The sequence below is a fragment of the Sminthopsis crassicaudata genome, chromosome 4 (assembly GCF_048593235.1).
Source record: "Sminthopsis crassicaudata isolate SCR6 chromosome 4, ASM4859323v1, whole genome shotgun sequence".
In the NCBI taxonomy this organism is placed as follows: Eukaryota; Metazoa; Chordata; class Mammalia; order Dasyuromorphia; family Dasyuridae; genus Sminthopsis; species Sminthopsis crassicaudata.
The window spans coordinates 415,398,715-415,424,063 of NC_133620.1; the positions used below are offsets into that span (position 1 = coordinate 415,398,715).

Below are 25,349 nucleotides of genomic sequence, written 5' to 3' on the forward strand. Positions count from 1 at the left end.
TAAAGTACTCCAAGAAACTTGTGTTCAAATACCAGCTCTGACATATAATAGCTGAGCAAGTTACTCAACATCTCTCTGAGACTGGGTTTCCTCATCTAGAAAACAAGGATAATATACTGGTAGACCTACATGACAGAGCTGTTGTGAGAATAAAATTAGATAAGTAGCAAACTCTTTTGCAAACCTTAAAGTACTATATAAATGTCATATTACTAATAAAAAGGCATAAAACATACCATCTGACTTAGCATTGTTATAAGGAAAATTCTTTATAATGCAATATAACCACAGGAGGCAAAAAAAAAAAAAAACCTGCTTTTGTCCTTATATCCCATGTCTTATAGTTGGCATATAATATATATGTATATTATATATAATAGAGATTTTTAATTGAACTGATAAATGTCAAATATGCATCCCATTAAAGGGGATAAACCACATAACCTCATTTTTCCTTTATTAAATAATCAAATAAGTGTGCTTCTCCCTCCTTCATGCAAAAACAATCAAAATTTAAAGTTTAGGTTCTTTTTCATTTTGAAAAAAAATCCACCAATTCACTTTAAACCAAATATCTCTGATATTCTCCAAGAACAAAATCAAATTGGATAAGGGTCTTCAAGAAATGAAGTTGAATTGTACACAATAATAGCAAGATTATGTGAAGATCAACTATGACAGACTTAGCTCTTCTCAGCAATAAATTATTGATTCAGGATAATTCCAATAAACTTGAGGTAGAAAATGCCATCTGTACCCAAAAAGAGAATTATAGAGATTGAATGCAGATTGAAGCACACTATTTTCATCTTTTTTTGCTGCTTTTTCTTTCTTGTGGTTTTTCCTTTTTGTTCTGATTTTTTTTTCACAACATGATTAATATGAAAATATATATGTTTAAAATGATTGAACATATATAACCTGTATTAGATTATTTGCTCTCTTGGAAGTGGGGGTAGTAAAGGAAGGAGGAAGGAAAAAATGGAAATCAAAATCTTATAAAAATGAATGCTGAAAACTATCTTCTGTAATTGGAAAAATAAAATACTATTAAATAAAAAAAAACTTTTAAAAAGAAAGAAAAAGAAATGAAGTTAAGTACTTCAAAGACAAGCGACAAATTTATAAACTGAAAATTCACCCTTTCAACATATCAGAAACCTGAGACAATAGATTACAGAATAAGAAATTAAGGTAGTAAGAATAATTTTTGAGACACTACAACTTTTCTGCAACTTCAGAAGGAAATAATGAGCAAAGCATTTATGTCTTAGTCAAATCATTGATAAAATGTTACACAGCACAGGACCAAACACAGATCCCTGAATTTTTGCTTAAAAAAAAAATTTTTTTAAATAAATTACAAAGTTTGGGACTAAAATTTCTGGCTAAAAGCCTCTTGGTATTTAAAAAGCCAATTAAAGCCTGAATCAATTCCCAGGCAGTAGTGCCATCCAATTTTGTAATTAAAGCTGTATTCCCAGTGGTTTCAAAATTTTAATAGTTAAACCCAGAAATTTTTTACTCAAACAAAATTAGAGCTTTTCATTATTAGACTAAGAAAATTCTCTTCTCCTTATTGCCACATTTTTCTCCCTATTAATGCATATTACTCAGTGTCATGGGACAGCTCATTAATTCCTTGCCCTTCAAAGCATGCATCACCACAAGTATAAGAAAATCATTCAAAAAAAAAAAAACATAAAACACAAAACATTTGCTCTCTCCTGCCAATCTTCTACTCTCCAATTAAACATTGACTTTCGAGATTCTTTCTGATGAACCTCATAGTAATTAGACTTTTGTATAAGACTGCAAATGTTTTTTCCGGCATGATTGTTGACTGAGAGAAACCACGTAAAGACACACTTACCTTGAGAAGACTGACAATGCACCCTAACCAGCTTCCTGGTTTCCTTACAACTTGTATCACATTACAGCTGTTGGGTGGAGCTAACTTACTCAGTAATCAACTGGGAACATTCCCAAACTAAGCTGTAAAACTCAACTAGCAAGGCAACTTCTAGTCTTAAAACCACATTGCTGGAAATAATGACTTTAGACAAAGAACACTTTTGTAATAAATTCTGCTTTTAAAAAAAGTATTTTACCTAGAAAATACGAACAATTTTTTACCTCCAAAACAATTTGCTAACATATAGTGATAATGATTTCTCATGTATATGATTATATACAGTTATGTCTTTTTCACAACTTATTTCATTTAAGGTTTACAATAATCTTGTGAGGTGGGTAATACAATATTATTTTGCCCATTTACAGATAAGGAAAGTGGGGCCTCTGAAGTTATGCAGTTAGTTAATGAAAATAGAAAAGTCCATAAGAACCAACAAAGGAATCAGTTTATAGAAACATAACTGTATCTAGACAATAGTCATTGAGCAATTTCTCAACTCTATAGGTAAGATAATAGTCACATTTCAGATATTTAAAAATAAGAGGGGAGAGAAAGAGACAGAGAAAGACAGAAAGAGACTGGCAAAGAGACAGAGAGATACAGATAAAATGTAGCAGACTGCTAAGGGAATTGAGTCAACATTCACCTTAAAAAAGAATTATCAAACTGAGGTACCATTTTATACCTATCCAATTGAGGTAGATGACAGGAAAAGATAATGATAAATGTTGGAGGATATGTGGGAAAACTGGGACACTGATACATTGTTGATAAAATTGTGAAATGATCCAAACATTCTAGAGAGCAATTTGGAACTTTGCCCAAAGGGCTATAAAACTGTGCATACACTTTGATCCAGGAATCTCACTATTGAATCTGTATCCCGAAGAGATCCAGAGGTGCAAAAATGTTTGTAGCAGCCCTTTTTGTACTGGCAAGGAACTGAAAATTGAGTGGATGTCCATAAGTTGGGGAATGACTGAATAAACTAAAGGATATGAATGTAATGGAATATTATTGTCAGAAAAGGCTGATGTCAGAAAAGCCTGGAAAAATTTAGATGAACTGATGCTGAATGTGTTGTGCCACAGTTCTCTTTTAATGTCCTGAACCAGTTTCCCTAATTGTCCTATTTAGTTACTCTGTCTCAGGTTATAACCATTCCCTCTTAATGTTTGATGGGATAAAGGTCTTTATCCATTTTCGACATCATTAGAATATCAGGAGCCTCTAAGTACCTCCCTCCATCATGTCATCCTAGGTGCTTCCCCCCATTAGGTCAACCCCATCCAGGTACCTCCCCCATTATGTCATTGTTCTTGTTACCCTATAAAAGAGTCTTGCATTTTGATATACAGGGCTGGATTCTTTGAGATGATAGTCTTGTTCAGTCCTGGGACGAAACCATGGATTCATTTGGTCTCAGAAAATCTCTCCATTTAATAAATTCTGTATTGAATACTCTTTAATCTCTATCTTGCTCAGTTTCTCTGGCATTACAAGTGAAGTGAACAGAACCAGAAGAAATAAAGTAATATCAAGAATATATGATGATCAACTATGATCTAGCTCTTCTCAGCAATTAATTATATTATTATTATCATATAATCAATTAAGATGATTCCAATGAAAAATGCCATCTGCATCCAGAGGGACAACTATGGAGACTGAATATGGATCAAAAGATACAATTTTGACCCTTTTTTGTTTGTTTGCTTTTTCTCTCTCATAATTTTTCCCCTTTTGTTCTGATTTTTCTTGTACAAATATGTTAAAATGATTATACCTGTTTAACCTATTTCATATTGCTTCTTGTCTTGGGGAGGGGTGAGCTAAGAGAGGATGGCAGAAAAATTTTGGAACACAAAATCTTACAAAAATGAATGTTGAAAACTATATGTGTATTTGAAAAAATAAAATACTATTGAGAAAAAAACAAAAGAAAGAAAAATAGTAAGGATAAAAGTGAACCAGAAAATAGAAACTAGATATACCATTTTATTTTATATATATATATATATATATATATATATATATATATATATATATATATATATATATATATATATATATATATATATATATAAATTTATTTTATCTGTAAGTCTATCTTTGTGGATGAGATCCTTCTGCAAATTGAAGAAGAAAAACAATGATTCCCAAAGAAGTGTTTTCCATAGCCCACCTCAACCTACTGACTAATTAATCACATGTGCAGACTATGAAATACAAACACTGACCTTTTGGTCGTGGGAGAGCTGAAATGACTATCATTTAAAAATAAATATTCATTTTTGTTGTTGTTCAGTCATTTCAGTCACATCTGCTGTGACATCATTTGAGGTTTTCTGAGCAAAGGTACTGGAGTGTTTTGCCATTTTCTTTTCCAGCCTATTTTACAGGTGAGGAAATTGAGGCAGGCAGCATTGAGTGACTTTCCCCAAGGTCATATAACTAGTAAATTTCAGAGGCAGATTTGAACTTAACTCTTTATTACTCCAGGTCTGACACTATCACTCTGCCACCTAGCTCCCAAACCATTCCTTAATTGTTAGGGAAAAGACCTGTGTGAATAGGAAGGAGGGTAAAAAACCTTAATTATGTTGTTACTCTTCAACTCCTCTTTCAGGGCTATTTCTAAAAAGAAAAGAGAGACATTAGCCTGGAGACAACTCCCTCTGTTTCCCCCATTCCTAGGAGCTGCTCTCTGATAGCTTCTTTTAAACTAAGTCAGCTATCTTTGTCTCTCTTAAACTGAATTTTCAGATTTCGAGAGATCTCAGCTGTTTCTCTATTTAATCTGACTCTTTCTTGCAATTTTTATCATTAAAATCCTATAGCACCATATCGAAATTGATAAGAAAAATTGACTACCTATTGGTACTAGGTTATCTACACACTGCTACTACTAGTAATACTATTACTAATAAAGTAGTAGTGGTTGTTGTACTACTACTAATAATAACTTTTTTATAACACTTTACAAGATCTGCAAAGAATTATATTATTTCATTTTATTTTTAACCCAACTGCTATTATTCCTATTTTACAGATGAGGAAACTGAGGGTGAGAGAAGTTTGTGTCTTACCCAGGGTCACACAACTAGTGAAAGATTGAGTCAGGACCTAGCCACTAAGCCAAAATGCTTCTACAATAAGAGTCACTGAATCATTTACCTATTTTTTACCAAAACTTTCATTTAGGAGATGGAAACCTGAATTCTAGTTACATCTCTGCCTCTAATTAGCTATGTGCCCCATGGCTTCTCATTTAGACTCTGAGCCTTAGTTTTCTCATCTATAATATAAGGAAGTAAACCAGGATGAAAAAAACACTAGACTTTGAATCAGAGGTTTTGGCCTTGAATCACTGCTCCTAGCAATGAGCTACTCATGTTATCCTGGGGGGGGGGGGGGGGGCAAGCCCTTTTTCTCTCTGAAGCTATTTCCTCTTTTGTAAAATAAGCTTGAATAAGAATGGCATTATGGTGTCTTTCAGCTCTAAATCTCTGATTCTATGAGTAGATGACCTATAAGGTGAATACCATGAACTAAACCAGGGAGAGGAAAAACAACAACTTTCCCCTATTCTCCTACTCCATTTCCTTGGAAATGGATCCAAGAGTGTTTGTTTCTGCTCTGTATTGTTTGTTCTGCTTCAGGTGCCTGAGGTGATACACATAGGCCTGGAGTTCCAGCTATGGTAACCTTGGAGCCAAAATCATGGGCAATGCGACACAGTGAGCCTGGCATGGGGTACCTAAGAGTCATGACATCCAAGGGGAATTTTGGACTTGGGAGAGGGGCTATGCTTTATAGCAAGCAAACTAAGCTGTGAAGCTAACTGTCTTCCCCTTCTCAGACTGAATTAGTTCCAAGGGCTGGAGGGTGAGAGAAGAAAAGAGATTATGCTTTCTATGAGTTGGAAGGAATAAGTTTGAAAATTTGTGATCATCTCTCTTGAAGCAAACATAAAAGTTCCTCTACATTACTTAAGCAATGTGAAATCTGAGAAGACAATGTAATAACTAACCTTCAAGTTCATTGTGTCTAAGGGAGCATAATTATCCTGTTAACAGTTAGTGATCAAAAGCATGGTCTCACCAAGTGCCCTGGGCTTAGATTTGAATTGTCTTTCTAGTACAGGAGTGCCACTGAACTTGGTTTACGTAAACACAAGCAATAATACACACCCCATAAAAATGAATTTTCACTAAGAGCCTGGGAAGAATTGTCAATAGTTCATAAGGATAAATTATCCCAAATAAAAGAATAATCAGATGTAATACAAGTCACATAATGTTTACTTCTTCTCTTTAGTACCATAGACACAGAGATAGATGAGAACTTAAATATCAAAGACTTCAACTCTCTTATGTTATAGACAAGAAAACTGAGACGCAGAGAAGTGCCAAGACCACAGGAGTAAGAAGCAGAGCTGAGATTAGGTCTCAGACTCAACAAGTGTGCTTTCTACTAAACCATGTTACCTCACACTTCTTCCTCTGGAAATAAAATCGTGGATAGTATAGCCTGAACAATACCCCGGACAGTATGATTTTATTTCATTTTTGGAACAGTTTATGCCTTTAAACTAGGGGTAAAATTACATTCAAGGGCTCTAATAAAGACCTCATTTCTAAAATATATAGAGAACTGACCCAAATGTATAAGAATTCAAGCCATTCTCTAATTGATAAATGATCAAAGGATATGAACAGAAATTCTCAGATGAAGAAATTGAAATTATTTCTAGTCATATGAAAAGGTGTTCTAAATCACTATTGATCAGAGGAATAGAAATTAAGAAAACTCTGAGGTACCACTATACATGTTTCTGATTGGCTAAGATGACAGGAAAAGATAATGATGAATGTTGGAGGGGATGCAGGAAAACTGGGAGACTGATACATTGTTGGTGGAGTTGTGAACAGATCCAATCATTCTGAAAAGCAGTTTGGAAATATGCTCAAAAAGTTATCAAACTATGGGCCCTTTGATTCAGCAGTGTTTCTACTGGGCTTATTATATCCTAAAGAGATCTTAAAGGAAGGAAAGGGACCCACATGAGCAAAAATGTTTGTGGCAGCCCTTTTCATAGTGGCAAGAAACTGGAAACTGGGTGGATGCCCATCTTTTGGAGAATGGCTGAATAAGTTTTGGCATATGAATGTTATGGAATATTATTGTTATATAAAAAATTGTAAAGGGCTAGAACTGAGCAATGCACTTGGATAATGAAGCACATGAGACTAATTGCCAATTGGACAGTTCCCTATTAACTTGTTTGAAGGCTGACCCTCCCCAGCTGTTCTGTGCTGACTTGATTGGTGGGACAAAGAGGGGGGAGTGACTGTGTGGGAGGAGTAGGAGGAGGAAGAGGAAGTGAGAGGCAGAAGCTGACTCAGTCTCTCCTGGCATTTGAGGGGGGAAGGTGTGTGTGAGGGAGCTAGGCCTAACCCCCTGACCTTGACTGTAAAAGATCAGACGTTTAGTGATCCTGACTCCAGCTGATTTCTGGGAAGACAGAGTTCCAGCATTTTGGCGTCCAAGCGTGGGGCCGGCACCCTACTTCCACTGAAGTCCTCAGGTGACCAGGAGATTACATGAGTATTCTAATAGAAATAAGGAACTTACCTTGTTAAGGACTAAACCAGCAATCTCTAATAGCTGAAATAGGGCAGATGTTAGCTAAAAACATTCCCTCAGCCTCAGCTGACCCAGATACAGCCCCTGCTCCTGCTCCAGTCTCCCCTAGTAATAATCCTATAGAGGATATAATTAAGATAATTGACGAGAAAAATTTACTTGTAACCAGCCCACAAATGGATAATCTTTTAGACTCATTTGGTTCTTAAAGGAAGAAAAACTAAGCATAGATAACTGGAAACTAGTGGGACTTGAAATGAAAGAATTTTATGCAAAAAATGGGCCTTATTCAATTAATGCAGAGGTATTTTATCTATACAATGTGATTCAATTAGACTTAAGCTATCAGGCAAGTTATAGGAGAAGGAAAAGTGAACAGAGGAGAAAGCTTGAGGAACAAAAGATAGAAAATAAGCAAACTCAAGGCCTTGCCAGAGGGCAAGGGGATTTGAATGAGGAATTAGGGTGTGTTGACTCTGATTATCCAGAAGAAATTTCAACCCCTTCTACAGAGCAGATTATTGATCAGCCCACATCAACTCCAACTTCAGGAACGGAGGGAAGAGGAGGAGTGGGAGGGGCAGTGATATCATCGGCACCTCCCCCCCAGCAAACACCAACCCCTATAACTAGATTAGAAAGAGGGCTTATTGAATCCATCCGAAATGGAAAAGAAATAGATAATGATTTCAAACTTCAAATTTTTCCTGTGATTCAACAGCATAATTCTGCAGGTCAAGAAAGTAGAAACTATGCTCCTTTTAATATAGATGTCCTTAAAGACCTGAAAAAAGTTTGCACTCTCTTTGGGGCTACATCAAATTATGTTAAGATGTTAATACACAATTTGGCTTATGAAACTTTAACCCCTAGTGACTGGAAAATCATTGCAAAGGTGTGCTTAGAACCTGGACAAAACTTGTTGTGGTTTTCTGAATATAGTGAGCTCTGTAGGATTCAAGCCCAACAAAATACTCGAAGTGGCATTAATACTTCCATCACCTGTGACCTACTAACAGGTGTAGGATCTTATGCAGATACTTCAGTACAGATTAATTACTCCACAACAGCATTTCAGCAAATTGCTGCTGCTGCTATCAAAGCGTGGGCTTCTCTCCCCAGTAAAAACTACAAGGGTGAGACCTACACAAAAATTGTACAAGGACCAAATGAACCCTTTGCTGATTTTGTGGCACGTTTGCAGACAGCTGTCACATGGACTAATGGTGAAAATGAAGTAACAGACACTTTGGTAAGGCAACTTGCTAGAGACAATGCCAATGAGGTTTGTAGAAGGATTACACTAGGACTAGACACTAGGTGCAGACTTCCCAAGATCCCAACATAGGAAGACAGGGTCCCTTTTGGCAAGGGACTTCCAGAGAGACTCGTCAATGCTTTCAATGCAGTAAAGTAGGCCATCTGAAAGCTCAATGTTGGCATAGAGACAGAGTGAGAAAACAGGCTGGGAGAACTAGACCCAAAACCCCATGTCCAAAATGCAACAAAGGACTCCATTGGGCATCAGAATGTAGACTGATTCAGGGAAATGGGATGAGGGGCCCAGCTCCAAGGCCCCAGGCAAAAACACTTGGGGCATGATGGCAGCCGATGCCACACCCAGAGAGTGCCTCCAAGTCCAATACCCAGACATGACCAATCAGCCAGGAAGCAACATGATGGGAGAAAGGGACTATAATTAGGGAGAATAGAGTTGTATGCTGCTGGGACAACTGAGATACCCCCTGGAGAGGTGAAATCTATTCCTCTCCAACCTATGGATCCCTTGCCTCCAGGCCCAGTAGGCTTGATCATTTCACCTCCTGAGAGTACTTACAAAACAGTGTACATCCATAAACTGATGTGGGAAACTGGGGATTGTGTAGATAATATCCCAGTCACTAACACAGGTAGACAATGTGTGACTTATCAACCAGGGGAAGTAGTAGCATCGGGTCTATTGATACAGTCCCGTAATAAGCAATCTGGTGACAGTCACCCACGTTCTGACTCCAAGCAGAAAAACCCAGGAATCTACTGGACAGCAGCTGTGATAGCTGACCGACCTATGTTCACCATCTATATAAATGGCATACCATTAGAAGGACTGGTGGACACAGGTGCAGATCGCCAACTGGCCCAGTCACTGACCAAAGACTAAGGCAGACACTTACATGTCTGGGGTAGGAGGATCAATAGCAGCTGAAGTTAGTGCTACCCCTTTAAGATGGATATTTGAAGGTGAAACAGGAGTTTTTACTCCTTTTATAGTTGAAAAAATCCCCATCAATCTATGGGGAAGAGACATTTTACAACAATTAGGGTTAAAGATGAGTACTTTGGTTTTTTAGGCAGGGCTGCTGTTGAAGGCTTGCCATCACTTTCACCTGTTCCTATCCAGTGGAAAACTGATACACCAGTGTGGATAGAACAGTGGCCCTTAGCTAGTGATAAAATTCAGGCCTTATTAAATATAGTACAGGAGCAACTTGACCAAGGAGACTTACAACCTTCTCTAAGTCCTTGGAATTCCCCAGTATTTGTTGTAAAAAAGAAATCTGGAAAATGGAGGATGTTGACTGATTTAAGAAAGGTAAATGAACAGATGGAAACTATGGGAACTCTTCAACCTGGACTTCCATCTCCTACTCAGTTGCCTAGAGAATGGCCTCTGTGGGTTATAGACATTAAGGATTGTTTCTATTCTATCCCTCTAGATAAGGAGGATATGAAAAGATTTGCCTTTTTAGTGCCCAGCGTTAACTTAGCTGAGCCTTATAAAAGATATGAATGGACTGTTTTGCCACAGGGAATGAAAAACAGCCCTACTATGTGTCAAATGTATGTTGCTGCTGCTCTTAGTCCAGTAAGAAAAGCATTTCCAAAAGTGCGAAGGTCTGGTCTAGCTCCTCTTGTCAGGATAAGCAAAATTCCTTGCCCCACGTGTGGACGCCAAATGTAGCGAGCTGTCGTCTCTAAAAGCTGTCGGATCACTCTCTGGGAAGAGATCTGCTGTGTCTTCTACTCAAATCTCTCAGACAGATTCTTCTTCCTGTAACGAACCGTTGTCTCCAGGCAGTTGCTGTTAACTCTTGTCCTTAGAAGTGACTTCCCTTCCTGCAGAGAGCCCCGTCAAGCCTGATGCAATGCAGAGTCTTTCTTCTTGAATCCTGGCTCTGAATCTCCTCCAGCTCTTATCCTTCTCCAGGCCGATCTGCTCTCTGCGCCCAGTGCTGTCTCTTTTTATCCTCCCAGAGAATGGGCGTGGGATAATGCAAGGGCTTCTGGGAAGAACCACCCCAGCCAATGAGCTTGCCCCCTCTATCAAGTCAACCTGAGTTCTCACCTTGTAATTGTCCAGAAAACCTGAATTCTCACCTTGTCACCATCCAGACAACCTCAGTTCTCACTTAGTAATCCTAACACAAAAGTAATGTTATTACATTACATGGATGATATATTGGAATGTGCAGCTGAGGAACAAATGTTAGAAGCATGTCTACAAAAAACCATAGAAACACAAAGGAATTATAAATTGCACATAGCTCCAGAAAAGATTCAAAGACATGCTCCTTTTCAATATTTAGGATATGAAGTATATCCTAAGGTGCTTACAGTACAAAAACTCTCCTTAAAAACAGAGAAGCTAAACACCTTAAATGACTTCCAGAAATTGATAGGAGATATCCAATGGATGCGTCCCATGCTAGGCTTGACTGCCTGTCAATTGAAACCATTATGTGACATTTTAAGGGGAGACAGTGCTTTAAATTCACCATGCCAGCTTACAAAAGAAGCTCAAGAGGCTTTGAGACAAGTTGAATTGGCTTTATCCAATGTGGGTTGAAAGAGTCACTCAAAAACTGTTGGAAATATCAGTTTTTGCTACACAAGAGGCACCCACAGCAGGCCTTCATCAAGGAGACAGTGTGATAGAGTGGGTAAACCTCCCAGAACAACCAGAACAAAGCCTTATTCCTTACCCAGTGCTTGTGGCTAGAATTTTATTAAAGGCCATTAAACGAGCAGTACAATTATCTGGGATAAGACCTGACAAGATATACACCTTTTATACTAATGCACAAGTTAATGTGTGCTGTGAAACCATCCCAGAGTGGCATATTTTATTAACCATGGCTCCAAATTTTGCACACGGGTCTCCATTAAAGATAACCAGACATAATTGGTGATGGATTCTTGAAGAAAAGGTTTCTAAAGTTCCTCTTAAAGGACCAACTATCTTTACAGATGCATCCAACCATAATATTTGCGCTATATATTCTTGTGACTTAACTATAAAGAGAGTAATCAGAACTCCTTTTCAGTCCACTCAGCAGAATGAATTGTATGCAATCATTCTAGCTCTTACTTATTATCCAGGAGACATAAATATAGTATCTGATTCGGCCTATTCAGTAGATGTGGTATAAAGAATTGCCACAGCCCAAATAAAATTTGTAGCCTCCAATATATATATCAGCTTTTTAAGGAACTTCAAGAGCGAGTGAGAAAGCATCAAGGTAAGATTTATATTTTGCATGTCCACTCCCATAGTGGATTTCCAAGTCCTATTTTTGATGGTAATTAAAAGGTAGATAGCCTTCTAACCATGTTGGCCAGTACTCCTTTATTTCAAGAAGCACAAGAATCTCATTCTAAATATCATCAGGCTGCCCGAGCTTTACATTTACAATTTGGAATAACAAGAGAAGAAGCTAGGAGCATAGTAAAAGCCTGTACAGCTTGCCTTCCTTTCCATGCTCCTACACTCCCTCCAGGGAAAAACCCTCATGGTTTGAGACTTAATGAAATTTGGCAAATAGATGTGACCCATTCTAAATCTTTTGGTCGTCTATCTTTCATCCATGTCGTGGTAGACACCTTTTCAGGATTCATATTTGCAATGCCAGCAGCAAAAGAGACAGCCCGAGTGGTAACTGAATTCCTTATACAAGCATTTACAATTATGGGTATGCCACAAGCAATAAAAACAGACAATGGACCTGCATATACATCTAAACATTTTGCACACTTTTGTGCACAGTATAAGATTTTACACACCACGGGCATACCCTTTAATCCTCAAGGGCAGGCAATAGTAGAGAGAGAAACAGAGATATTAAGACACTCCTCCAAAAACAAAAGAAAGGGGGAGCCATGGATAACCCTAGAGAACTTCTAAATTTAGTTCTCTATACCATTAATTTTTTAATTTTTGATAAAGATGCACTGGCTCTGGCAGACAGGTTTTATAACCCACCAGAAGGGCAGTATCCAGTGTGAGCAGTTCCACTGTCTTTAGATATTCGCCAAGTGATGTGGAGAGACCCAGAAAGTGGTGAATGGAAGGGACCAGATAGGTTAACTGCTTTGGGGAGAGGGTTTGCTTGTTTCTCCACAGATGGAGAAGGAATCAGATGGGTGCCAACGAGCTGTATTCGCCTTGTCCATCGGAGAGAGACTGAGCAGACCCTTGAAACAAAGGAGAAGGCCCAAGAAACATCGGGTGGTTCTATTGCTGACTGTGCCCACTGAAAGAACCTGGCAGTTATGGCATTTGACCATGGACCTCAAAAACTGTTGGACTGAAAGTCCTCAGGAGTCATTGGATTCTCTGAGACATCATAAGACTATTATAGGACTGAAAGTCCTCAGGAATCATCGGATTCTCTGAGACATCATAAGACTATTGTAGGACTTGAAAGTCCTCAGAAATCATTGGATTCTCTGAGGCATCATAAGACTACTGTAGGACTTGAAAGTCCTCAGGAATCATTGTATTCTCCGAGACATCATAAGACTGTTGCTGGACTTCAAAAACTTGTGGGGATCATTGGATTCCCTAACATATAAAAAGACTGATGTGGGACTTCAAAAACTTGTGGGGATCATTGGATTCCCTAACACATGAAGCAATGGACAATAGATTGGTTTTGGACTATCTCTTGGGTGCTGAAGAAGGCGTATGTGTGACTGATGTTTACATACCCTCCTTCTAGGACTTCTGGAAATCTCTTACAATACCATGTTGATTTATATTGTTATATCATTACTTGCATGTACAATTCCTGTTTGTTATACCACATCGAGTCTGTACTGACTGTGGGGAGAGTTATCACTAATAGCCTCTGCATCATTGCTATGTGCTTGTGTAATACCTCCCATGCTGATGGGTTTGTGCATACTTGTCTCTAATAAGGCCCTTCAACCCAGAAACCCACTAGCAAATCCCCACTTCCCTTTGGTGCTTTTCATCTCCCCTCCTGAGAAGTCAGGAGGGGCGTGATCACCTCCTTTTTGGGGTTCTCACCTCCCTGAAAAGTCAGGGATGGCTCGACCACCTGTGGTCTAAAACAAAAGAAAGCGGGAAATGTAAAAGGCTAGTACTGAGCAATACACTTTGATAATGAAGCACATGAGACTAATTGCCAATTGGACAGTTCCCTATTAACTTGTTTGAAGGTTGACCCTCCCCAGCTGTTCTGTGCTGACTTGATTGGTGGGACAAAGAGGGGGGAGTGACTTGTGTAGGAGGAGTAGGAGGAGGAAGTGAGAGGCAGAAGCTGACTCAGTCTCTCCTGGCGTTTGAGGGAGGAAGGTGTGTGTGAGGGAGCTAGGCCTAACCCCCTGACCTTGACTGTAAAAGATCAAGAATAAAGACGTTTAGTGATCCTGACTCCAGTTGATTTCTGGGAAGACAGAGTCCCAGCAAAAAATGATCAGTAGAATGATTTGAGAGGCCTGGAAAGACTTACACGAACTGATGTGAAGTGAAATGAGCAGACCCAGGAGATTTTTATACATGGCAACATCAAGATTCTAAGTTCTAAGAAAAAAACAAGGCAAAAAAAAAAAAAAAAACCTATTAGTCAATGACATGCTCAAGTCTCACAGCATATTCCTTTAATGGATTCATCCAAACTCCTTTCCTTGGGAACCCTCTTGCTCTACCAAATATATTTCATATTTACTACTCCTAATCCTATTTTACCTCTTCATTTAGGAACATCTCCTATATAAATATCCCTTTTGTCAAAGAGAATGACCATTATGAATTTATCATGTTTATTTCCAACTAGGAATTGCTACTCTGACTTCATCATGATGACATTAAGTAAAAAGGAATTGGATTATCTTGTTATCTCCTAAAACATCCAAATTGTGCCAGACCAACCACTAAGATCTAATCATTTGTCTGAGGTAGAACCCTGGGTCCTCCAAAACCATAGTCTTGACCCAACTGAGCTTTGGTTAAAGGCAAAAAAAAGATTAGGCTAATGAGTTCGATGAAAAGTTTATTTCCTTCACTCTTCTGCCTTGGGATATGCATTTATTGCCTACTAATTATAGCCAGCTTCCCATGATAAGGGCTGGCTCTCAGTAACGGGGGAATGGGCTTTTGGGTTTATATTATGTAATGGAGCAGTCTTTGGCTTCTGTACTGGAATCACATGAGATGGTGTGCAGGTTCAAATTAGCTAGCAAGTTCATTCAATGATCTGTATATTCCTTTAGATTTTCTTTACCATCTCTCCTTTTTAACTCAAATTCTTTTTCTTTTCTTTTCTTTTTTTTTTTTCCCCTGAGGCTGGGGTTAAATGACTTACTCAGGTTCACCCAGCTAGGAAGTGTTAAGTGTCTGAGGTCACGTTTGAACTCGGGTCCTCCTGAATTCAGGGCTGGTGCTCTATCCACTGCGCCACCTAGCTGCCCCCTTTAACTCAAATTCTGTGTAGAATTTGGTAGCTGAACAATAGCAAAAGAACTTTTTTTTTTTTTTTTTTTTCCATTTCAAGGAGGCCATACATGAGAGAAGTTTTGAGTCAAGGAGAAAGAGGACATGGGGTTTTAAAAACTGCAAGAGATTTTAGTCCAAGCTCATTGGAAAGAAATGATTTCTTTTACCTGGTTGCTTTTACCTAGTTGAGACTACTCCCCACAGAGATGAATCACTGCACTTAGAAGCTACTGTTAGTTATGAGAACAAACTCCAAAATCTGGAATAGTTTTAGAAATAAATGTATTTGGTCATTTGGTGGAAAAGGGAATCCGGAAGACTCTTTTCCTCAGTATCTGCAATGTTTTTATTATCCAGGGCTTCAGAGAAGAGTACCAAGGAACACTACACATGACTACACATTTTTTGTAGAGTGGGAAGTTCTTAGACAAGAGCCATAGAAATGAATAAAAGAGACATAAATATTTTGTTTGGTGAAAGCAAAAAAGACCAAGCATTAAGGTGGACCCAAGATCTGAGTAGCAACTAGATGGCTTAATGGATAGAACCCTAGACCTGGTATCTAGAAGAACTGAGTGCAGATTCCACCTCAGATATTTATTAGCTATGTGACCTTAGCATTTAACCCTTGTTTGCCTTATCCCCTGGAAGAGGAATTCAGTACCTTTGCCAGAGAAACTCTATGGACAGCAGGGTCCATGAGGTCACAAAAAGTTGCACATGACTGAAGGACAACAACAGAAACCTTGATGGGATCCAAGCATTCCCTGAAAACTATCTCTGAGATAAGCCAATTTCTGTCCACATCAAATTAGGTTCAAACAATATTAATACATAAGTTGTTGTGGAAAATATGATACAATATTTCCCCACAACATCTTAGATAGCAAACACTTAATGTCCATGCTAAGTGGGCCAACTAAAGCCAGCACTATCAAGTTTACGATTCTTATGGATAGCAAAAATAACTAGCACTTATATACTTTAATACTTTATATACTTTAGCACTTTATATACTTTAAGAGTTACAATGTGCTTTAATAAATATTTTATCTCATTTAATCCTCACAACAACCCTATGATATGGTCCTCATTACATATATGAGGAAACTGAGGCAGAGACTAAGTGACTTGCCCACAATCAGATACCTAGTAAATGTCTGAGTCAGAACTTGAACTCAATTCTTCCTGACTCCAAATGCAACATTCTATCAACATTATCCAGCTCATTCATGAAATCTTACTGAAAAGGGATAGTTCAAGTTCATGAGCCATATTCTTAATAACTCAGGCAGAAACAATGGAGAGAAAAGCAAATAAAATGAAAGCTTGATAAAAGACTCAACTTAAGCAAAATTTCCCCACAATTATTTAAAGATAAAACTATTCTATAAGAAATGATCAACAGGATGATTTCAAAAAGGCTTGGAGAGACTTACATGAACTGATACTAAATGAAGTGAGTAGAAACAAGAAGACAGTGTACACAGTAACAATATGATTATACATTGATCAGATGGATGTGTCCTTTTCAACAATGAGGTGATTCAGACCAATTCCAATAGACTTGTAATAGAGAGAGAGCCATCTGCATCCAGAAAGGATTATGGGACTGAATGTGTATCATAATATAGTTATTTTCACCTTTTTTATTGTTGTTTGCTTATTTTTCTTTTTTTTCCTTTTTGATCTGATTTTTCTTGTGCAGTATGATAAATGTGGAAATATGTTTAGAATAATTAGTTACACATGTTTAACTTATATTGGATTACTTGCTGTTTAGGGAACAGGGTAGGAGGAAGGGAGGGAGAAAAATTTGAAACACAAAGTTTTGTAAGGGTGTATGTTGAAAACTATCTTCATATGTATTTTGAAAATAAAAAACTATTATAAAAAATTAAGGTTTAGATTTAAAATTTGCACAGAAAAAAAAACAAGTGGATGAAAAATACCTATTGCTAGACAATAATATCCAGTTAGGTGGACACTCAGAATTTATCAATCAGTGCTTATTCTTTGAATGGATACAGAAAATAGACAATGAGATGGACCTTGAATTAAGTAGACTACGTTGTCTTTAAGAAATTGCATAGTACTTTTAATGATTGTTTCTTCCTGCAACAAAGGCTCATGCCAATTTAGTACCATTTAGTACAATTCAGTAGGGCTGGGAGGGATAGAACATCTATGTCAAAATATAGGGATAATGTGATAGTGGGAAGAAAATTTCTAAAAGGTATAAACTTAGAACTAAAAATAAATAATAGATAGGTAAATAATAGAGGTTAGGCAGTTCCTGAAGAAGAAGGAACAAAATACTCTGAGAAGGATGAGAAGGAAGTAGCTCCTTTTTTTTCAAGAAAGGATATAGTAAAAACACAAATTATAGAGTGAAGTAAGTAGGACCAGGAGAATAATTTATTTAATTACTATAATATTGTAAAGAAAAACACATATGAACCTTGATCAATACAATAACCAATCAAAACTCCAGAGAAACAAAGATCAAAAACAAAAACAAAACACATTCCATTTCTTAAAGAAGGATAAGCATGTCAATGAAGCACTTGAAATACAGAGAAGAAAGGAAGAGTGTCAAAGAAAAACAATAAGGGTTTGGTGCTAACAATAAATTTTTTTCATTTTTCTCAAGAAAAAAAAAAAGAGAATCAAGCCACATGTTTTATAGAGATTCATGTTGTCATGTGCAATTCTTCTTTCTGTTCCCCTTTACATGCAGAAATGCTCATATTGTTGTATCTGCAAAATTAAGAATATAAAAAAAAATTTAAAGGGTACAGTAACTTACCAAAGAAAAATTCTATACTAAAACTGATACTCACTGACATGCTAAATGGTATCAGTAGCTAAATGCTGCTATTAACTGAGGGGAAATGACTGACTAGATAATTGAAAACAATGATAACCTTGGAAAGTGACCATTCTCTCCTAAAGATCATAATTTTTTTAAAAGGAGAAAAAACTGACATGCACCCTAGATTCAGAGAAAGCAGATTTCAAAGTGTTCACAGCAAGAATTAATAACACTACATTAATATTCACAAAAGAAGTTATTTCATGAGAGATAGGAAATCCCAAGAAAAAAATTCTTAAGACACATAGGGAAATAATTCTAATGAACAGGGGAAATGGAGTTGTCTGGAAAAAAAAAAAAAAAACAGAATAGATTCACAAGTAACTCAGTTTAAACTTTTAACAATATTACAAAAAGTGGGAACAAAGTTAGATAACAGAATGAATGTAAGGGCATGAATGAGATGGGCCTGAAAAAGTATATCAAGAATGCTAAAGCTTAGAATTTAGCTAAGGCTGATTAGAAAAAGCTAAAGTTAATTGTAAAAAGCATTTGTATTTTTAGCAATGTATGGAAAAACAGTAGGAATGAGGAAAGGAAAGAAATACTGTTTGGAAGTAAATTGGAAAAGGATAAATGGCAACATAAAGAAGATAAAACAGTTACTGTACCATTTTTGTTTTGTTTCTATTTTTTCTACTAAGGAAAATGATCTTTGTACTAGAAATAATGAACCAAAATGGCTAGTAAAGATGTCTAATGAGATAATTAGAATATTTCTAATTAACCTAGGTGTATTCAAACCACCTCATTCAGATGAACTACATCCTGAAATATTGAAAAAACTGGCATATGCAATCACTGAATCACTGATGATGATATTTGAAAAATTATGGAAAATGAGAGAAATACCACAGGTCAAATGAGAAGAGCAAATGACCTGATTTTCAAAAAGAGAGAGAACAATCTACAAACTCTAGACAGTGTACTCAATTTTGACTCATGGGAAAATTCAAAAACCAATCATTAGAGATTTATGTAAACATCTAGAATGGGCATCCAACACCAACTCAGTGATCCAGAAACTCTCACTTAATAGCTACCAAAGCTAGGAATATACATCTCTCAGGATACTGTTTGGCACCTTTGCTCCGGAAAAGAAATGCAAAACAGAAGAAATGGCATGGGAGGTATTAGACTGACAACTAAACTGAAGGTTTCCTTCATTGTTGTATACCTATGAAACCTGAATAGTATAACCATTCCAGGACCATGCCAGGAAACTGAATCACTTCCATTTGAATTGTCTTAGGAAGAGTCTGAAGATCACCTGGCAGGTTAAGGTACCAGACACTGGTATCTTGAACTAAACTGCCAAGTATTCAGACTCTACTTCAAAGAGCATAACTCTAGTGGGCTAGCCACATTGTTTGAATGCCAAATCTCCCCTTACCTACAACTCACACAAGGCAAGTGCTCGTAAACTTATCGAAAGAAGTAATACAAGGACATTCTCTCAATATTTCTCCGAAGAACTTTGGAATTAATTGCATGACATGGGAGACAATGGCACAGGACTGCTCAGCATGTCAGGCCCTCTTCAAAAAAGGTATTGTATTCTATGAGCAAAGCAAAAATGAAGTAATTCAAAAGAAACATGAGATGGGCAAATTTAGAGACTCCACCTCAAATGTTCACATGGACTGTTGTGCCTAATCTGTGGCAGAATGTTCTGAGCTCTTTTGGGGGGTCGGATCAGTCAGTCAGAAATACTGTAACTTAACTCTAACATAATGATGTCTTTTTGGTCTTCTTCAAGAACTAAGGACACCAACCATTCAACCAATCAAGAATTCTTAGTCCTTTCAGCTACAGCATCTTGTTGGTAATGGTGTTTCTTCTCCTTTGAGAAGCTGTAGTTATAGGAATCAGCTTTAATGGGCAACTGGCAGTAATTTGGAAACTTCTTGAACTCATTATGGAAACTTCCATTGCTCAGAATCACTAAGGGTGCTTGTAATGAAAAAAAAAAAGAAACATAATTGAGTGAATGATTCAGATTCACCTAGAAAAGAACATTCCATCTGCCATATGATATGACTTTCTACTGTTGCTAAGAGGGTATGAAGAAGATCTAAATCTCCTCTCCAATTGCTGAGCATCAAAGGAAGTGCTAAAGTTTTATACTAAACAAGAAAAAGCTTTATAGCTCTTGTATATCCACTGAGTTGGCAGTCCTTCCTGGCTCAGTTGACAATTATCTTCAGTATCATCCCCTAGGTAAAAAGAACAATCAAATAGATACAAAGAGTCAACCAGTTACTACTACTGTCCACATATCCTCCTTTATGGAGGAGATAGAGCATGTATGCCATCAGAAGGGAAGAGAACATATGACCACCTACATGAAAATGTTCAAATCCAGCAAATCAAGAGTTTCCTCTGATCACTTCTGCTACTAACGTATAGAGAGAAAAGGATTCAAAAAGTCAATCATGCAAGAAATATTACAACAAAATCAAAAGTTAGAAACATTTGGAGCATTAAGGAACTGTTAGGAAAAGCATTCTCTGTTATGGACCAGAACTCTGAACTTGAAACAAAAGATGCTTACAAGGTACTAAGTGGAATTGATAGAGACAATGCTTGTTTAACATGGTGCTTAATACATGTACTTAGTACTTACTATAGTTCCACAAGATTGAACCTATGACAAGAGAGCATAATAAGCTCGGACAAACTGAGCCAAAATTGGTTCAGAATTCAAACTGAACCACGTCATTTGCTCCTCCTGCCTCCCCCATAGAAACCAAGACACATTCAGGAGGACCTCAAGAAGCTGGCAGAGGCAGAGAACACAAAGGACTGGCAGCAGGAGCTTAAGCTCTCGGAACCAAGAAGAGAGATAGGCCTCTAAGAAAGCTAAGCAGGCCCCAGGAAAGGAGACAAGACTTTGAAAGAGACAGTAAAGGATTTGGACTTTAACCTCTGGCTGTACTTGTGGTGATTACTGAACTGAAAGGAAAGCTGCTACCAGAGATCCCAAGGAAATCGAAACAAGAGAACATTACATTGGTGGAGGTACATTAAATTTTAAGTTACTCTGAAGACAAACTGAGAATTTTGCTCAGCATCAGGCTTGTACTAGAAACACAAAAAGAAAGGCAGAAGAGACTTTCAAATCTGAATTATTCTAAAACTAAACGGCCACATGATGGCAGTAGATGATGGGGATTTCTAATTTCCATTAACTCAAAGGAAAGAACTGTTGTATTTGCACTATACAAGTGAGAAAAAAGGAAGATATTTACAAGTGCATACATGTATGCAATCTCATTCTCCCTTTACTGGAGAACATTAGATTAACCCAAGAGTTACCACTAGTGTGTCAGGTATTAATCCCACCAGGTTTATGATATACTTCACCCAATTCCAAAGCCACATAATTTTAGGAGATATGAACATAAGATTTCCAGAGTTAACAAAATACCTATATATTATCTAATAGCTGTGTTCAAGTATTTGGAGGGCTCTACTAAAAAAAGAATGCTTTTTTCCTCCGAATCTAGAAAACAAAACTAGGAACAATGGGTAGATGCTGCAAAAAGGACAATTTAAGTTTAAATTTAATGAATAAAAGTTCTGAACAATTAGGACTATCCAAAAGAGGAATGAGCTGAACAGGAAGTAATTCCCCATGTTTTGATATCTTTACAAAGCTGCCTATCAATTTTTTAACATATGCTGTCGAGGGCCTTCAAAAAGAAGGTTACCAGTTCCAATGGTCTTGTGATGAAGAAAGCCATCTACACCCAGAGGGAGGACAGTGGGAACTGAATGTGTACCACCACATAGTATTTTCACTTTTTTTGTTGTTGTTTGCTTGCTTGCATTTTGTTTTCATTCTTTTTTTTTTTTTCCTTTTTGATCTGATTTTCCTTGTGCAGCATATTTGTGGAAATATGTACAGAGGAACTGCACATGTTTAACATATATTGGATTACTTGTTGACTGGGGGAGGGGGGAAAGAGGGGAAAAATTAGGACATAGGGTTTTGAAGGGGTTAATGTTGAAAATTATCCATGTATGTATTTTGTTGGGGGGGGTTTTGTTGTTGTTTTTTAGTTTAGTAAAAAAAAAATTATAAATTTTATAATTATAACTTTTTTTGACAGTACATATGCATGGGTAATTTTTTTACAACATTATCCCTTGCACTCAGTTCTGTTCTGAATTTTCCCCTCCTTCCCTCCACCCCCTTCCCTAGATGGCAGGCAGTCCCATAATCATGTATATATTTTGAAAATAAAAGGCTATAATAAAGAAAGGTTCAAATAAGTTGTTCAGATAGTCGATTGAGGACATCTTCATTTAAGGTTGGGGGAGATAGCATTGTTGGGCTGTAAAGGGTGGGAGGATTATCAAAAGGCAGGGCTAGTGTTAGGAGTGGGAAAAAGTGTGATCAAAATCACAAGTGCAAATAGTTGCTCAAGGCTAAGCACACTGTGGTAGACAGGTAGATAAGTAGATGAATAGATAGAAATAGTGAGGAAACTGATATATTATATTCAACTGAATATTATTACATTATAAGATATTTTTTTAAATCTGATTTGGGGGGTAAGGTTACAAGTAGAGCTAGATAAACCTGAAAATTCCTTCCTACACTGAAATTCTGTGTTTCTATCATTCTGTAAAGTGACTGATTGTTCATTCAGTGTATGTTTCCTTAAATCAGGAATAATGTCTTATATAGTCATATTAAGCAGCTGGGTGGTTCTCAAAGTGTGGTCCAAAGACTACTGAGGGTCTCTGAAACCTTCTCAGACAATCTACACATTGAAAATAAAATTTCTAAAATGGTAAATATCTATAAATTTAATCCACACAAACAAAAACTCTTTGGATAGATCCTCAATAATTTTTAATACTATAAAGATACTGAGAACAAAAGTTTAAGAACTACTGAAGTAGAATGCTGAGCCTGAACTTGAGATCAAATCTAACTTCAGACACTGATAAAAGTCATTTCTTTCTCAGTTTATCTCAGTATCTCAATATCTTCATCTGTAAAACAGAAATCATAATATCACCTATCTCCAGGATTATTGTGAGGATCAAATATGATACTATTTTAAAGCAAATTTGTAAAGTTAGCTTTATTATTATTTATTATGCTATAAAATAAGTGTTATTGATTTTAAAAACTTCAAGAAATCTTGGAAGGCATCTAGTATGGCCTTCTCATTTTATAGAGCATAAGACTGCCACTATCATGCAGCTAGCAACTCAGTATTCAGTATAGTGCACTGCATATCATTAAGGAAATGTTACATTCAGCTCACCACTCAGAGTGCAGTTTCTTCCCTTTTAGCCCCATACAGCATTCTTATCTGTGTTTCTTCATTCTTTGTGTTCTTTGTGGTCAAGAAAAAGAAAAAACAGGATGTGATTTCAAAGTAAGAATGGCTAGTAATTGCATAACAGTAAAATGTAGTTGATGCTTCATCTGTTGAAAAGATTCAAGTGTATTATTGTACCTTACATAAACATTCTGTATGTGAAAAAGTAAATATCATGAAAATTTTTTAAATGATTCATTGAAATGCCCTAATTTTTTGGCAACAATATCATCTTCATGGCTTTTATTCTCTTGCTTTCTCTTCTCTAAAATATAAAAAAGAAAATAAAAAGCAGGAGAGTAGAAAACAGGGAAGCTGAAAAAAGGAGGTTTTTCTTTCATTTTATTTAAATAGCCTAACCAAACTAAATTAATCTACCACTTTGGCTATGATAGAAGAGAGCCAAAATGGAGGGTGAGGGTGAGAGTGGGAGGAAGTGGTCTGGTTGGACTTTGGTATGGAGCCAATCCTGTAATGCATTTCCTGGAAGGACTTTAAATGCCAAACAAAGAAAAGGATAAAAGAGAATGTTAATCTAATAAGAAGAAACCAAATTAAACATTCAACATTTATATAAAAGTGGCTAGAAGATATAATTTTTAAATGAATGGGTGATGATAATAATAAATATAATGATAATAACATTTTTGTTATTACTTTTACAAATACAGTGCAAAGTACAATGGAAACCTCCAAAGACTATCTAGTCATTATAGCATGAAAATAACTCTGGGTTCTATAAAGCCATGCCATCAGAATGCATATTCCAGCAGGTTTGAGCCAGCTTTAAAAAAGGGGGGAGGGGGAGAGACTAGTACAGGATCACTAGAAAATCATGTGTTTGATGTCTCAGGACCAGCCCAACCAAACACAAAAGGTCTCACCACCACAGATCCATGAAACAGAAAAATCACAAAACTGCTATTGAATTTAACGCAGCAAATACTTATTAAGTGCTTACTATGTGCTAGGCAATGGACATACAAAGACAAAACTCAAGACTCCCCTCAAGGAACTTATTATTTACTAGATACTCAACAAATGTATAGAGAGGTAAATACAAGGCATAAATATAAATTTATGATAACTATAAACTGGTGCAATAAGGATTTATGTGGAAGAAGACAGATGAGCTAAATCTTGAAGAAAACTAGGTAATGTGACATGTTAAGGTAAGGAGAGAAAACGTTTCAATTATGAGGGATAGTTTCAGGTATTGAGGCAAGAAATGGGCTATGTGGGGAAAAGCAAGTCGGGTTATTTGAATGCCACATGGTATGTATGCAGGGGAGTCCTGGAGCTAGCTACTGCTCCCTTCAGAGTTCTACAAGTACTCCTGGGGTTTTCTTAACGTGAACATTCACAAACTCCCATCTGGTATGTTTCCCCAACATAAAAAACAATTGATTAGATTTTACAAAGGGATATTTACAGGGAAAATATAGCAAGGACCAAAACACAACATCTCTGCCTCCCCTGCCAAACCAGTGCATATTCTCTCTTCCTTCTCCAATTGGGGAGAAAAGACTCAAATTTAAAGTGGCTGCTGTAAAACATTCTCCCAACCAAATTCATAGTCAGTGAGCAAGCTGTTTCTTTACATAGAGAACACAATTTGTTCTACATTATTTACTACTGGGCTAGATCAAACTGGTTACTCCTCAAAAGATTCATTGATTAATGCAAACCGCTCCACTTATTAAATGAAGGTTCTGATAATGGTTCTTCTGACTTTTTGAAGCTCACCAGATCATAATCTGATCTGTATCATCTCTGCTACTTAGTCACCTAAAATCAGAAAACAATAAATATAGCAGGAATATAAAA

General features: G+C 36.9%; 1 protein-coding gene across 3 annotated transcripts in view; it reads right to left on the minus strand.

Annotated features, from left to right (window-relative positions):
• FRRS1 (ferric chelate reductase 1) overlaps positions 1 to 25,349 on the minus strand; it is a 113,632-nt gene that overhangs the window by 57,135 nt on the left and 31,148 nt on the right. Inside the window, exon 1 of one of the 3 annotated variants that reach the window (XM_074262771.1) lies at positions 1,874 to 1,914. The exons of the other annotated variants lie outside the window; for them this stretch is intronic. The gene's annotated coding sequence lies outside the window, so the exon portion shown is untranslated. Of the gene's footprint in view, positions 1 to 1,873; positions 1,915 to 25,349 lie in introns of those variants that run through there. 3 annotated transcript variants of the gene reach the window in all.